Here is a 13,493-nt window from a genome sequence, read left to right as displayed (position 1 = left end):
CAATAGAACAGGATTATGAGGTCCCTCCGCTTCCAGCAAATCCTACTAGTTTGTATGGAGACTTATTTGGAGGCCTTGGATCTTTGGGAAGCAATAGAATAGGATTACGAGGTTCCTCTGCTTCCAGCAAATCCTACTGTAGCACAAATCAAAGTATAGAAGGAAAAGAAGACAAGGAAATCAAAGGCAAAAGCTTGCCTATTTGTCGTTGTATCTCAAATGATCTTCATGCGAATAATGTCTCTCAAAACAGCAAAGGAAATTTAGGATTATCTCAAGGCTGAATATGAAGGAGATGAGAGGATTTGTGGAATGAAAGTCCTGAATTTGATTAAGGATTTCGAGTTGCAGAAGATGAAGGAGTCGGAGTCGATGAAAGAATACTCTGACAAACTTCTCAGCATTGCCAACAAGGTGAGAATGCTTTGTTCTGTGTTAAATGATTTCAGGATCGTTGAAAAACTGCTAGTCACTGTTCCAGAGAAGTTTGAAGCTACCATTACTACTCTAGAGAACACCAAAGACCTGTCAAAGATTTCTCTTACGGAGCTCTTGAACGCTTTACAAGTACAAGAGAAAAGGAGGTCTATGAGATAAGAAGGGGTGATTGAAGGTGCCTTACCTGTTAAGCATCAAGACAACAACAGGTATAAAAACAAGAAAATTTTCAAAAACCAATCGATGAATGGAGATTCATCTGCCAATTATCAGAAGACAAAAGGAGGAGGTTCCAAAAAATCCTATCCACCTTGCTGCCATTGTGAGAAGAAAGGTCATCCACCATACAAGTGTTGGAGAAGACCTGACGCCAAATGCTCCAAATGCAATCAAATTGGACATGAAGCTGTGATCTACAAAGTCAAAGGACTGGTGAAAGAAGTAGATGCACAAGTAGTTGATCAAGAAGACGAAGATCAATTGTTTGTGGTCACTTGTTCCTCAGGCAAAGAATCAAACGAGAGCTAGTTGATTGACAATGAGTGCACAAATCACATGACATATGACAAGAAGTTTTTTGAGGAATTAAGGGACACCGAAGTTAAGAGAGTGAGGACTGGCAATGGTGAACACTTGGAAGTCAAGGGAAAAGGCATAGTAGTTATAACAAGCTATGAAGGTACAAAATTTATTCCAGATATTTTATTTGTACCTAAAATTGATCAAAATCTCTTAAGTGTTGGACAGTTTCTTGATAAAGGCTATAAAGTGTTGTTTGAGAATAAACAGTGTTTGATCAAAGATGCTAGTGACAAAGACTTGTTCAATGTCAAAATGAAAGGAAAAAGCTTTACTCTAAATCCGATGGAGAAAGAGCAGATGACCTTTATATCTAGAGCTAGTGCCACTGAGATTTGGCACAAAAGACTTGGGCACTTTCATCATCAAGGTTTGCTTCAGATGCAGTCAAAGAAGCTGATAGAAGGACTCGTTGACATTGATGATGACATGCCTCCTTGCAATTTTGGGAAGCAACATAGACAACCCTTTCCTAAATAGGCATGGAGAGCCTTGAAAAAACTGCAGCTGATTCATACTGATCTTTGTGGTTCTTAGTGAACACCATCATTAAATGGTAATCTTTAGAGTCAGGATCGAACTCTCCATGAGATTCATAGTTGCATTCAAATCTTTCTTTTTTAGTTCAATCAGGTTCCGGATTTCATTCATTTACTCGACTGTAAAGCAGCTAATTCATTTATTCTTTCAATTCATCTTAAGTCTCCCTGATTTCATTCTGTAAAGGATAGGTTCCGAGTTCAGTCCGTTAGAGAGAAAACGCCAATAGCCTTCTTAAGTAACCAATCAATAGTCTTCTTAAGTAACCAATAGGGAGAGGGAAGAGGAGAATATGCTTTACCGAGTTCAAGAATAGTGAAACCCTTGTTCAAGAATAAATAGGAAAAGGAGAATTCATCTTTCTTGTCTTGCTTTTGTCTTTTGACTTCTGAAAAAGAAGAATAAATAGGTTCAGGATTTCATTCATTTACTTGACTGTCAAGTGAAGGAAAGAGAATAGAGGAAAAGGAGAATTCATGTTTCATTTGATTCTCCTTTAGGTTATTCTCATGAATCTTATCTTGCTTGAGTCTTGATCTTTTTCTCGATAAATAGGTGAAGGTCAGGTCATTTCGGTTCCTGAGAATTCTTGTTGAGTCTTGAAACACTTGATGAATAAGGAGGAGTGCAAGAAGGTTCCGGTTCCGAATTTCATTCATTGTTTGAATAAATAGGTTCAGGGAAGGGATTTCATTCATTTACTCTCTTGTAAAGTACAGGTGATTGAGCGAAGCAGCTTTACCGATAGGTTTAGGAGAATGAATGTTGATTCTTCTTTTCTTTCCCTTCTTTCATTCTCTAAAGGTGAAGGTGAAGGAGCGAAGCAACGAGACCGAGAGGGAGAGGAGCGAAGTAATGAGACCATACAGAATAGGTTCAGGATTGAATTCATTTACTCGAGTGTAAAGGTTCAGTCGCTTCTCTTTCATTCTCTTATTTTTTCTTTACTCTCCTATAAACAAGGGTTGAACTACTTCTCTTTCATTTGATTCTGATTCTTGCATTCATTTCCTCTCCTGTCAACTGAAGGGAATAGAGGTTCCGGTTTCGTAGAGAAGCTGATAGTTTACGAGGTTCAGTTCAGTCGAATAAATCCCCCGTATTGATCTTTTTCTTTTCCCTTGTTCAATCGGTTGAAGGAGCGAAGCCACTTATAGTTCAAGAAGGGAGCCGAAAGAGCAGAGGTGAAGGAGAATGAATCGGAAAGGGGCGAAGCAGTGAGACCGAGTTTTCCTCCTTCAATAAGGGAGGGGAGTAGGTTGAGTCCGCAAAAGGAGACTCAACCCTACTCCCTTTGTCTATGGAAGCCGCTTTCCCTCGTGAAAGAGTTCAATCTGGTTCATTCAGTAGTGAAGGAGAAGGAATCTTTCGTCTTTGTTTCCAGTTCGTGAAAGAATAACTCACAATAACTTAAGGGAATAGAGTCAAAGCTGAATGAGTAAGTAGTGAGAGGAGAAGAGGATAGGTTCAGTCTCATTCATGTTTCATTTTCTTCTGAAATCAATTCTCTTGTAAAGCAGTTAATTCATTGACTCGACTCCCTTCTTTCTTTCAAACACTGTAAACTCGGAGAAGGTTTCGGTTCAGATTTTTGGTTTCGTCTTTGTTTACCTCTTTCAATAAGGTTAGGTTAATAAATAAGGTAAAAAGGGAAGGGAATAGAGGTTCAGGTGAAGGTGGAGTAGTTCAGTCTCATGAATCTCTCTCTTTTCTAAAGGTTCCAGAGTTCAATCAGGTTCAGGTTCCGGATTTCATTCATTTACTTGACTGTCAAGTTTAGGGAATATCTGATTCTTCTTCTTTCATTTTCTTCTCCCTTTGTAACGATTCGAGAAAGAAAAAGAGAAAAAAAAAAGGGAAAGAAAATGAAACCGAAAAAAAAAAACTCAGTCGCCGGAAAACTCGCGAGTTTTTCGGCGATCGCCGAGTTTCGCGGACCCCACTAGAAACGAAGGCCACACCACGCCCAGCCTTTAGCCCACAAATCCCAGCACCTATCAGAATACCTGCAAAGGGAGAAAAGAAAGAAAATACGAGAGAGAGATTTCAGATAAATATCGGCGAGTTTCTAGTTTCTCTGACGAACCCTCAAACCACCGTCAAACCGACACCAAACGATCAGTTACCACCACGAGAAGGATCCCTAACGAAAGCACAATAACTCAAGGTGCGTTTTGTGCTTTTTGCGTAAGCACCGTTGTCGATAACCGAGGTCGAAAAATTGGGTTTTCCTAAAAGTTCTTAGATCTGTGGTTTTAGGAACTTTTAGGCCGAAAAACTCCCAGAAAAGAAACAAGGACGATAAATAAAGAGGAAAAGGAAGAAAGAGGACCGAAATCGGAAATGGAAACGCCGCGGGAAGGAGAGAGAAAACTCATCGAAAAATCGACGAAGTCGGGTAAGGAAGACGAGATCCACAGATCCGGGTAAACCCAAACCCAAAACCCGAGAGAGCCAGCCCATTCTTTCCCTTGGCCTCTACCTTCGGCCCAGCCCAACTACAGTGGCTTAAACCTCAAACCAGCCTAGAAGCTACAATTCAGTTGAACCAACTCGAGACCAGACCCACGGTCCAATTGAGTCAGCCTGCAACCCAAACACTTGCGGCCCAACGATTAGTCTTGGCCTAGTGGCCTTTCGCAGCCCGTGACTCGGACCACGACCCGAATCGGACTGCGACACGCGCTTCGACCCGATGCTACCGCACGATGTGGCTCGCTCTGCTACTGCCACGTGTCACACAGCGGTGCAGGCGGTTCCTCGGCTCGGCTCGAAACAAACAGCTCGGGCTCCCTCTCGTGACGCTCCGGCGACTCCCAACGGCTGTTCGGCTCAGCTCACCTGTTTTCAGCCCAGTTTCTATTGTTTCGACCCTCCCGAATCTGTTTTTGGCCCCGATTAAGGTATCCGAGACCATTTTAGAGTCGTATTTCACATTTATTGAATTATAGGTAAATAAATTGTGAAATACTAACGGAAAGTGGTGAACGGTGTGATAGGAAACAAACCCCGACAACGTAGGAAGCAACTCTCACGGAACGGGAGCTTACGTTTAGCTATTTAGGGAGTACTTCGGCCAAGGTCAACCAAGTAAGTGGCCTTACTATAGGATAGGCTAAAAAATTGTATGAGTTATGATGATGTATGAACTATGTCGTATGATGCGGTATATGAGTTATGATGATGTGTGGGTTACGATACTTGATGATGTGTGCAGTATATATATTTTTTGATGAATGACATACTTGATATGTTTGATGCACTTTGTGACAATATGATGAGTATGATGATCGCATGATGTTTACCTTAATATGATGATGATGAGTGCCATATTGCATCATGTCGTTAAATCGACATAGGACATAACCCTACGAGCGTGAAAATGATATTAATATAAATATCTACGAGTATGTGTTACCTAGAGTAACAAAGAGATGAGACTAGAGGGTTGTGTCAGAAGAGACAATATGATGGATTTAGAGGGACCTCATTCATATTGTATGTTCATAAGCATAAGGCTACTTCCCCTAGAGATGATGAGTGCGGACGCGCACTAAATGATGAGCGTGAATGCGCACAGTGTTAGGTTATGGAGTCTACTCTCTTATTTATAGCTTAGTCAACTGTTATATCCGGTAAAGCTATATTTGGTAAAGCTATATATGGTAAATAACTATATATAGTAGATGGTTAAATCTCGTAAAGCTATATATAGTAAACTAAACCATATATATATCCGGTCCGGTAGAGCTTTGAAAATGTACTTTATGTATTCTCTATAATTCTCTCTTACTGTACATACCGTGAAGTCATCAATTAAAAAAAAAAAAAAACCTTTTTAGCCATAGAACTTTTCTCTATCCTATTCTTTGTGTTCATCTAGATCGAGCGTGTGCGTTGTTGTGCGACCTTAACAACTGGTATCAGAGCTAGGTGAAATTCACCACGATTTGTGAAGATGGAAAGTTCAAAGATTGGAATTTAGAAGTTTGATGGATCCAATTTCGGTTTCTGGAAGATGCAAATTGAAGATTATCTGTACCAGAAAGATCTTCATGAACCTCCGGTTGACGCTATCCAAAAACGTGGCGTTTAACATTATCAAGGAGATGACAACGTCAAATCTATTGAAGGCGCTGTCAAATATGTATGAAAAACCGTCGGCTATGAACAAGGTGTATTTGATGCGGAGATTGTTCAATCTACAAATGTCTGAAGGTGGATTTGTTGCTGATCATATAAATGAATTCAATATGATCATAAGTCAACTAAGTTCGGTGGAAATGAATTTCGAAGATGAAATTAAAGCGTTGATTTTGATGTCATCCTTACCCGAGTCATGGGATACTGTTGTTGCCACAATCAGCAGTTCCCAAGGATTTGATAAACTGAAGTTTGATGAAATACGAGATGTAGTTCTCAGCGAAAGTATTCGCAAACGGGAAACTGGAGATTATCAGGGAATGCTCTCAGTGTTGATCGAAGGGGAAGAAGTAAATCAAAGAGCTCAAACAAACATGGGCGATCAAAATCAAAGAACCGGGGAAAATCTCCAAACAAACCCAACGTAACGTGTTGGAGCTGTGGGGGAAAATGACACTTTCGGACAGATTGTACAAAACTGAAGAAGAAACAGAATCATAAATCTGAAGATGATGATGATTCTATATATACAACAGAAGACACTGAGGACGTTTTAATCCTTAGTGTGGACAGCCCAGCTGAATCCTGGATTTTGGATTTAGGTGTATTGTTCCATTTGCCTCCAAGTAAGGAATTGTTTCGAAATTTCAAATCAGGAAATTTCGGGAAGGTGTATCTTGCCGACAACAAAACCTTGAAGATTGAAGGGAAGGGAGATGTCTCCATACAAACTACAGCAGGAAATCAGTGGACATTACAAGATGTCAGATACATTCCTGGTCTCAAGAAGAACCTGATCTCTATTGGTTAGTTGGATAGCACAGACTATACAACAAAGTTTGGAAAGAGTTCATGGAAGATTGTGAAGAGCGCCATGGTTGTTTCACGTGGCACAAAATTTGGAACCTTATACATTACTGCAAAGTGTATCAACATGACTACTGCTGCTGAGAGTGCTTCCAATTCAAGTCTATGGCACAATAGACTTGGACATATGAGCGTCAAAGGAATGAAGATGCTGACTGCGAAAGAAGCTTTAGAAGGCTTAAAATCTGTTGATATGGGTCTTTGTGAGAGCTGTGTTATGGGCAAACAGAAACGAGTTAGTTTCACAAAGGCTACCAGAGAATCGAAGAAAGTGCGGTTGGAAATAGTCCATACAGACGTCTGGGGACCATCTCCAGTTTCATCACTTGGTGGATCAAGGTACTACGTCACCTTCATCTATGACTTCAGGTGGAAGGTATGAGTTTACTTTCTGAAACACAAGTCAGATGTGTTTACCACCTTCAAGAAGTGGAAAGCTGAAGTTGAAAATCAGACCGGCTTGAAGATCAAATGTCTGAGGTCTGACAATGGAGGAGAGTACAACAAATCAGAGTTTATAACATTTTGTGCAGCTGGGGGAATTAGATTAATAAGAACAATTCCCGGTAAGGCAAGACAAAATGGTATTGCAGAAAGGATGAACAGAACATTGAATGAGCAAGCAAGAAGCATGGGGATTCACTCTGTGGACTACCAAAGACATTCTGGGCTGATGTTGTGAACACAACAGCATATTTGATTAATAGAGGGCCGTCAGTACCCTTGAAGTTCAAATTGCTCGAAGAAGTATGGACAGGAAAAGAACTCAAGTACTCTCACTTGAGAACTTTTGGTTGTACTGCATATGTTCATGTTGATCCAGAGAAGAGAGATAAGCTTGATGCTAGGCTATGAAATGCTACTTCATAGGCTATGGCTCTGACATGTTCGGGTACAGGTTTTGGGATGAGAAAAATATGAAAATTCTAAGACACTGCGATGTGACCTTTGATGAAAATGTCATGTACAAGGACAGAGAGAAGATAAACTTTGAGACTACAAAGCAAGTGGGAGTTGAACTTGAGTGGCAGGAAAATTCACGTAGTATGTTACAACCGAAGCTCAAGAAACTCCTGATCCTATTGCTGAAGAACCAGACGTGGAGCAAGTTGCACCTGAGCAGGTGTTGAGAAGATCATCCAGAACTATCAGAGCACCAAATAGATATTCAGCCTCATTACATTATCTGTTGCTGACTGACGAAGGAGAACCAGAGTCCTTTGATGAGGCCCTACAAGTGGAAGATTCAACCAAGTGGGAGCAAGCCATGGATGATGAGATGAGCTCACTTGAAAAGAATAATACGTGGGTGCTGATTGAGTTGCCTACAGGAAAGAGAGCTCTGTTGAACAAATGGGTGTTCAGAATCAAGTTCAACCAGATGGTAGAAGGAGGTTTAAGGCTCGGTTAGTAGTTAAAGGATATTCACAAAGAAAAGACATTGATTATGCTGAGATCTTTTCTCCAATGATGAAATTAACTACTATCCGAATTCTGCTGAGTATTGTTGCATCGGAGAATTCGCACCTTGAGCAAATGGATGTAAAAACGGCGTCTTTACATGGAGATCTAGATGAGGAGATCTATATGCAACAACCAGAAGGGTTTGCAGCTCCAGGCAAGGAGCACATGGTGTGTAAGCTCAATAAGAGCTTGTATGGGCTGAAACAAGCACTGAGACAATGGTACAAGAAGTTTGACTTCTTCATGTGCAACAATGGTTTCCACAGGAGTAAAAAGGATCAGTGTTGCTACCTCAAGAAATACATTGATTCTTATGTGTTTCTACTCCTGTATGTGGAAGATATACTAATTGCTGGATCAAGTGTGAGGGAGATAAAATACCTGAAGGCAAGCTTGCCTTCAGTATTTGAGATGAAAGATTTAGGTGCAGCGAAGCAAATTCTTGGGATGAGGATTTCTCGAGATAGATCTTCTGGCACATTAAATCTATCCCAAGAGCAGTACATTGAGAAGGTGTTGTCCAAATTCAAGATGAATAACGCTAAACTCAGGACTACCCCCTTGGCAAATCATATTAAATTGTCATAGGGGCAATCTCCCAAGATAGTTGAGGAACGTGAGCACATGGCATCAGTTTCGTACGCTTCTACAGTTGGGAGTCTGATGTATGCTATGGTCTGCACTAGACTTGACATAACACATGCAGTGGGAGTTGTTAGCAAGTACATGGCAAATCCAGGGAAGGAACATTGGGAAGCTGGAAGTGGCTTTTGAGATATCTGAAAGGTACATCCAATACTTCACTTTGTTATGGCAATGGCAAAGTAGTTCTACAAGGTTTTGTGGATGCTAATCTGAGTGGAGATGTAGACTCCAGCAAGAGCACATCTGGGTATATCTACACTATAGATGGAACAGCAGTGAGTTGGATGTCCAAGCTTCAGAAATGCGTTGCTCTTTCATCTACTGAAGCTGAGTACGTGGCCATAGCTGAAGCTGGAAAAGAGATGATATGGATGACAGACTATCTACAAGAATTAGGCTGGAAGTAGTGCAAGAAGATCCTTTATATAGATAATCAGAGTGTCATACAGTTGGTGAAAAACTCAGTCTATCATTCAGGGACAAAACACATTAGAAGACGATATCATTTCACTCGCAGGTTAGTGGAAGAAGGCGATATGTGTTTGGAGAAGATAGAGGGTGCAAAGAATCCAGCAGACATGTTGACAAAATGTGTTGATGTTGGAAAATTAAGGTTATGCAAAAGCCTTAATTGGTATGGTGTAGGATCAGTCTCCAAGTGGGAGAATTGTTAAGTTATGGAGTCTGCTCTCTTATTTATAGCTTGATCAACAGTTGTTATATCCGGTAAAGATATATTTGGTAAAGCTATATATGGTAAAGCTATATATAGTAAAGCTATATCCGGTAAAGCTATATATGGTAAATAGCTATATATAGTAGATGGTTAAATCTGGTAAAGCTATATATAGTAAACTGAACCATATATATATCCCGTTCAGTAGAGCTTTGAAAATATACTTTCTGTATTCTCGGTAATTCTCTCCTACTGAACATACGTGAAGTCATCAATAAAAAAAAATTCTTTTAGCCAGAGTTCTTCTTGCACTTTTCTCTATCCTGTTCTTTGTGCTCATCTAAATCGAGCGTGTGCGTTGTTGTGCGACCCTAACACACAGGTGCGAAAGCACACAGATGAGGGTGTTCATGAGGCGCATGACACTATGGGGTTCCGCTGACCTCCGGACGTCGCTACAAATTAGCTTGACCAGAGGGTCCAGGGGGTGTGCGAGCGCCCTGGGGATTCACACTCACACGTGTGAGTTGTGTATAGGGAAGTACTATACATCCAACTTGTCCGAGACTGGAGGCCACCCTTAAGATGATTGGAGATAGGTCCCTAATTCATGATTGCATGTGTTTACATTAGCATGGCCCCTATAGTGGGGTCACTTACTGAGTATTTCTTAGGCCGTGTGCCATATTGTTTTTCAGGTAAAGGCAAGGCTCCCATGTACAGTTGACGGTGGTATCGTGATCAGAGATTGTGGCGCGTGCATAGGATAGTTGCATATTTAAAATTCATAGTCTTGGCTAGGATAGGGTGTTTGCATTTCATTCATTTAAATTATTTAATTTATAATTGTTTTTATCTTTTTTGAACTCCAGCATGATGTTTGAAATACGTAAGTCTGGCAGTGTTTTCTAATGTTTGAACGTATTCTAAAGTTTTAAATTTTTCCGCTAATAAAGATGAGCATTCTTAAATTTATATTCTGCATTAGAGATGAGCATGAAACGTTAGTGGCGACTCTAGATATGTGGAAATTTAGGGTCGTTACACCCTTCTTTCTTTTAAACACTGTAATATCGGTTCAAGAGCAAATCAAATCTTTCTTTCATTTTCTTCTCCTTATTCTTTCATTGTAAAGTCTCATTCATCTTGTCTTGCTTGAGTCTTTGTTTACAGTTCAATCTGGTTCAGGATTCATTCTCCTTTATAATTCTAAATCATAAGGAGAAAGACGAAAGCAAGATGAATGAGACTGAACAGGAAGTCAAGACTCAACAAATGAAAGAAAGAGAAGTTTCCCATTTCTCACTCAACGATGGAACTTTGCTTATTTCTTTATTTAAGGATTGACGAATCAAATGATATTTTTGTTCCAATTTTACCAAGAAGTGCCTTGATGTGCCCCACTACTTCTCCTCCTTTTATACAATTATGAACTCCATGGAACTTTCTCAATTCCAACGCAACTTATCCTTTTGTATCTGACGTAACAAACTACGCGAGCCTCCCAACGAAGCCAACAGAAATTCTATCCGAATAAAAAAAAAGAAAAGGTAGTTTCATTATGGTGGTACACCTGTTCTGGAACTTCTAGTTCCAATCGAAGCATGTAGATCCGTAAATGGATTTGTATGTATAGCTACTTCATTCGTGCTCGTTCTTTCTCGAAAGTATCTTTTTTCTAGGAACATGGTCATCCAGAAATTATTATGTTCACGAATTCCTGAAAGAATAGTGAAACTCGAGTGAAAGAAGGTTCAGTCTCATTCTTGTTTCTTACATGAGAGTAAAAGAGTGAAAGAAGGAAAATGTTTGAAGGTTCAGTCTCATTTTTGTTTTTTTATAGGAGAGTAAAAGAGTGAAAGAAGGAAAAGGTTTCAGCCAACCACGAATTCCTGAACTGGAAACCACCCTGTAAAGTCAAGAGCCTCACCTAAAGGACCAGACCTGGAACTAAGAACAAGATCGAAAGCGCAACTTCTCATTCGAAGCATGAAAGTGGTCAGGTCACAACAAGCTGGAAGAGAGAGGAGTGGCCTTCTCAAAGGTTGGGGGTTGCTCGAAATCTGTCAACAAATTTGGAAGTAGGACTAATCTGAGGAAGAATCGTAATTCTTGCACCTTGTGTGGCGTCTCCCAGTCCACCACGGCTTGCACGCACCTTCTCTTGACCCAACCAACTCATGTCGTCGTCAATCCAATGCCCAAGGAACTAGACCTTATGCAAAGCACTTCACATAGAGCAGACTTTCTCTTATGATCTGGAATATTGCTCTCTCCATGTTAAAAAGGTGCTCCGCGTGTTCTTCCAATGAGAGTATACACCAAAATCTCATCTGATCTATTTAGTATCAATTAGTATCAAATAGCACAGACTACGAGAAACTTCTCCCATTCACGATGCATGGGGGGCGAAATCCTTCATTCATCTTTGTGCAAAAGGAGGCATTGGTTAGATCAACATTACTAGAAACTTTAATGCTTCAGCCTCACGTCATCTTGCCCTCTAAGCTCTCTAATATCCACACTTGGTAGTACTCCGGTCGCCAGTCCAACTTGGTGAAATACCTTCCTACACCTAATTGATTAAAAAGTTCGCAATGAGTGGCACGAGCTCTTTTTTGATTGAGTGTTGTTATGGGTCCGATAGTCGATACATAGACGAAGGCTTGCATCATGCTTATTCTGGAAGTTCTCGTTGTTTCACCTGATTGAACAAGGTAAAGAAAAAGATCAAGGTCAGACTCAACAAGAATTAGACTGAACCACTGAACGAACCAGATTTCACTTTGTCTTCATCTTCGCTCCTGGACTATTACTTCTTCACCTTCTTTCACAAGGTAAAAGAAAAAGAGAAATTCTCGGATTCATTCTTTCTCTTCTCCTTTCTTGAACTGTAAACAAAGACTCAACGAAAGCATGATTCATTCTCCTTCACTCCTCTCCTCTTCTAGTCGAGTTGCTTTGCCCCTCTCCCTATCGGTCGAGTGGCTTCGCCCCTTGTTCCGTTATTGTGAGTTATTCAAACACTCGGTAAACTGAAGGATGGTCAAGCTCCTTCCCCTCTATTCTCTTCCCTTCTTGAACAGTAAATGAGGTAAACTCATTCACCTGTCGGTTGAACAATTCCATTGTCTGTCCCTAATTGAAACTATTGATTCTTTCTCTTGTCTTCACCTTTTCCTGATTGAACGAGGGTTGAACTATTCTTTCTCTTCTTCTTTCTTGAACTCTTTTACTCTCTTGTAAACAAGGGTTGAACTAGTCTTGAACGAGGTAAATAGGTGCAGTAGCTCTTTTCTTGAACGAACTTTAAACAAAAACTCAAGATTCATTCTCCTTTTTTCTATTTATTCTTGAATGAGGTAAAGCTATTTATTTTTGAACTTCTCTTTCTCCTCTCCCTATCGGTCGAGTTGCTTCGTTCCTCTCACTACTTACTCATTAACCTTTTTTCTTGGTCAAGCTCCTTCACCTCTATTCCCTAAACAGATTGAATGAGATAAACTCGGTCTCACTGCTTCGCCCCTTTCGATTTATTCTCCTTCACCTCGGCTTCTTTCATTCTTTCATTAAGGAAGGAAAGACTCAACAAGAATGAGACAGATTGAACTCTTTTACTCACCCTCCTGTAAGAAAGATTCATGAGAGTGATTGAACAATAAGAAAAGTGTTAGGTTATGGAGCCTGCTGCTTATTTATAGCTTGGTCAACGGTTATATCTGGTAAAGCTATATCCGGTAAAGCTATATATGGTAAATAGCTATATATAGTAAATAACTATATATAGTAGATGGTTAAATCTGGTAAAGCTATATTTAGAAAATAACTATATATAGTAGATGGTTAAAGCTGGTAAAGCTATATATAGTAAATTGAACTATATATATATATATCCCGTCCGGTAGAGCTTTGAAAATGTACTTTCTGTATTCTCTGTAATTCTCTCTTACTGTACATACGTGAAGTCATCAATAAAAAAAAAAAAATCTTTTAGCCAGAGTTCTCCTTGCACTTTTCTCTATCTTGTTCTTTGTGTTCATCTAGATCGAGCGTGTGCGTTGTTGTGCGACCCTAACAACTGGTATCAAAGCTAGGCGAAATTCACCACGATCTGTGAAGATGGAAAGTTCAAAGATTGGAA

The 13,493-nt window shown here is 40.0% G+C and overlaps 2 long non-coding RNA genes across 2 annotated transcripts; both read left to right on the top strand.

Annotated features, from left to right (window-relative positions):
* The first annotated feature begins 2,162 nt into the window (after positions 1 to 2,162).
* On the top strand, positions 2,163 to 3,151 carry LOC111477171. Its single transcript, XR_002717228.1, has 3 exons — positions 2,163 to 2,276; positions 2,362 to 2,465; positions 2,587 to 3,151. It is a non-coding gene; the product is annotated as an uncharacterized LOC111477171 (long non-coding RNA).
* Positions 3,152 to 3,901: 750 nt separating this feature from the next.
* On the top strand, positions 3,902 to 10,133 carry LOC111477169. The gene is made up of 3 exons (XR_002717226.1): positions 3,902 to 4,460; positions 4,557 to 4,647; positions 10,051 to 10,133. It is a non-coding gene; the product is annotated as an uncharacterized LOC111477169 (long non-coding RNA).
* Positions 10,134 to 13,493: the final 3,360 nt, after the last annotated feature.

This window comes from Cucurbita maxima, unplaced genomic scaffold (genome assembly GCF_002738345.1).
Source record: "Cucurbita maxima cultivar Rimu unplaced genomic scaffold, Cmax_1.0 Cma_Scf00003, whole genome shotgun sequence".
Classification (NCBI taxonomy): domain Eukaryota; kingdom Viridiplantae; phylum Streptophyta; class Magnoliopsida; order Cucurbitales; family Cucurbitaceae; genus Cucurbita; species Cucurbita maxima.
Note: the sequence above shows the minus strand (reverse complement) of the source record. Positions and strands in the feature narration are given on the sequence as shown.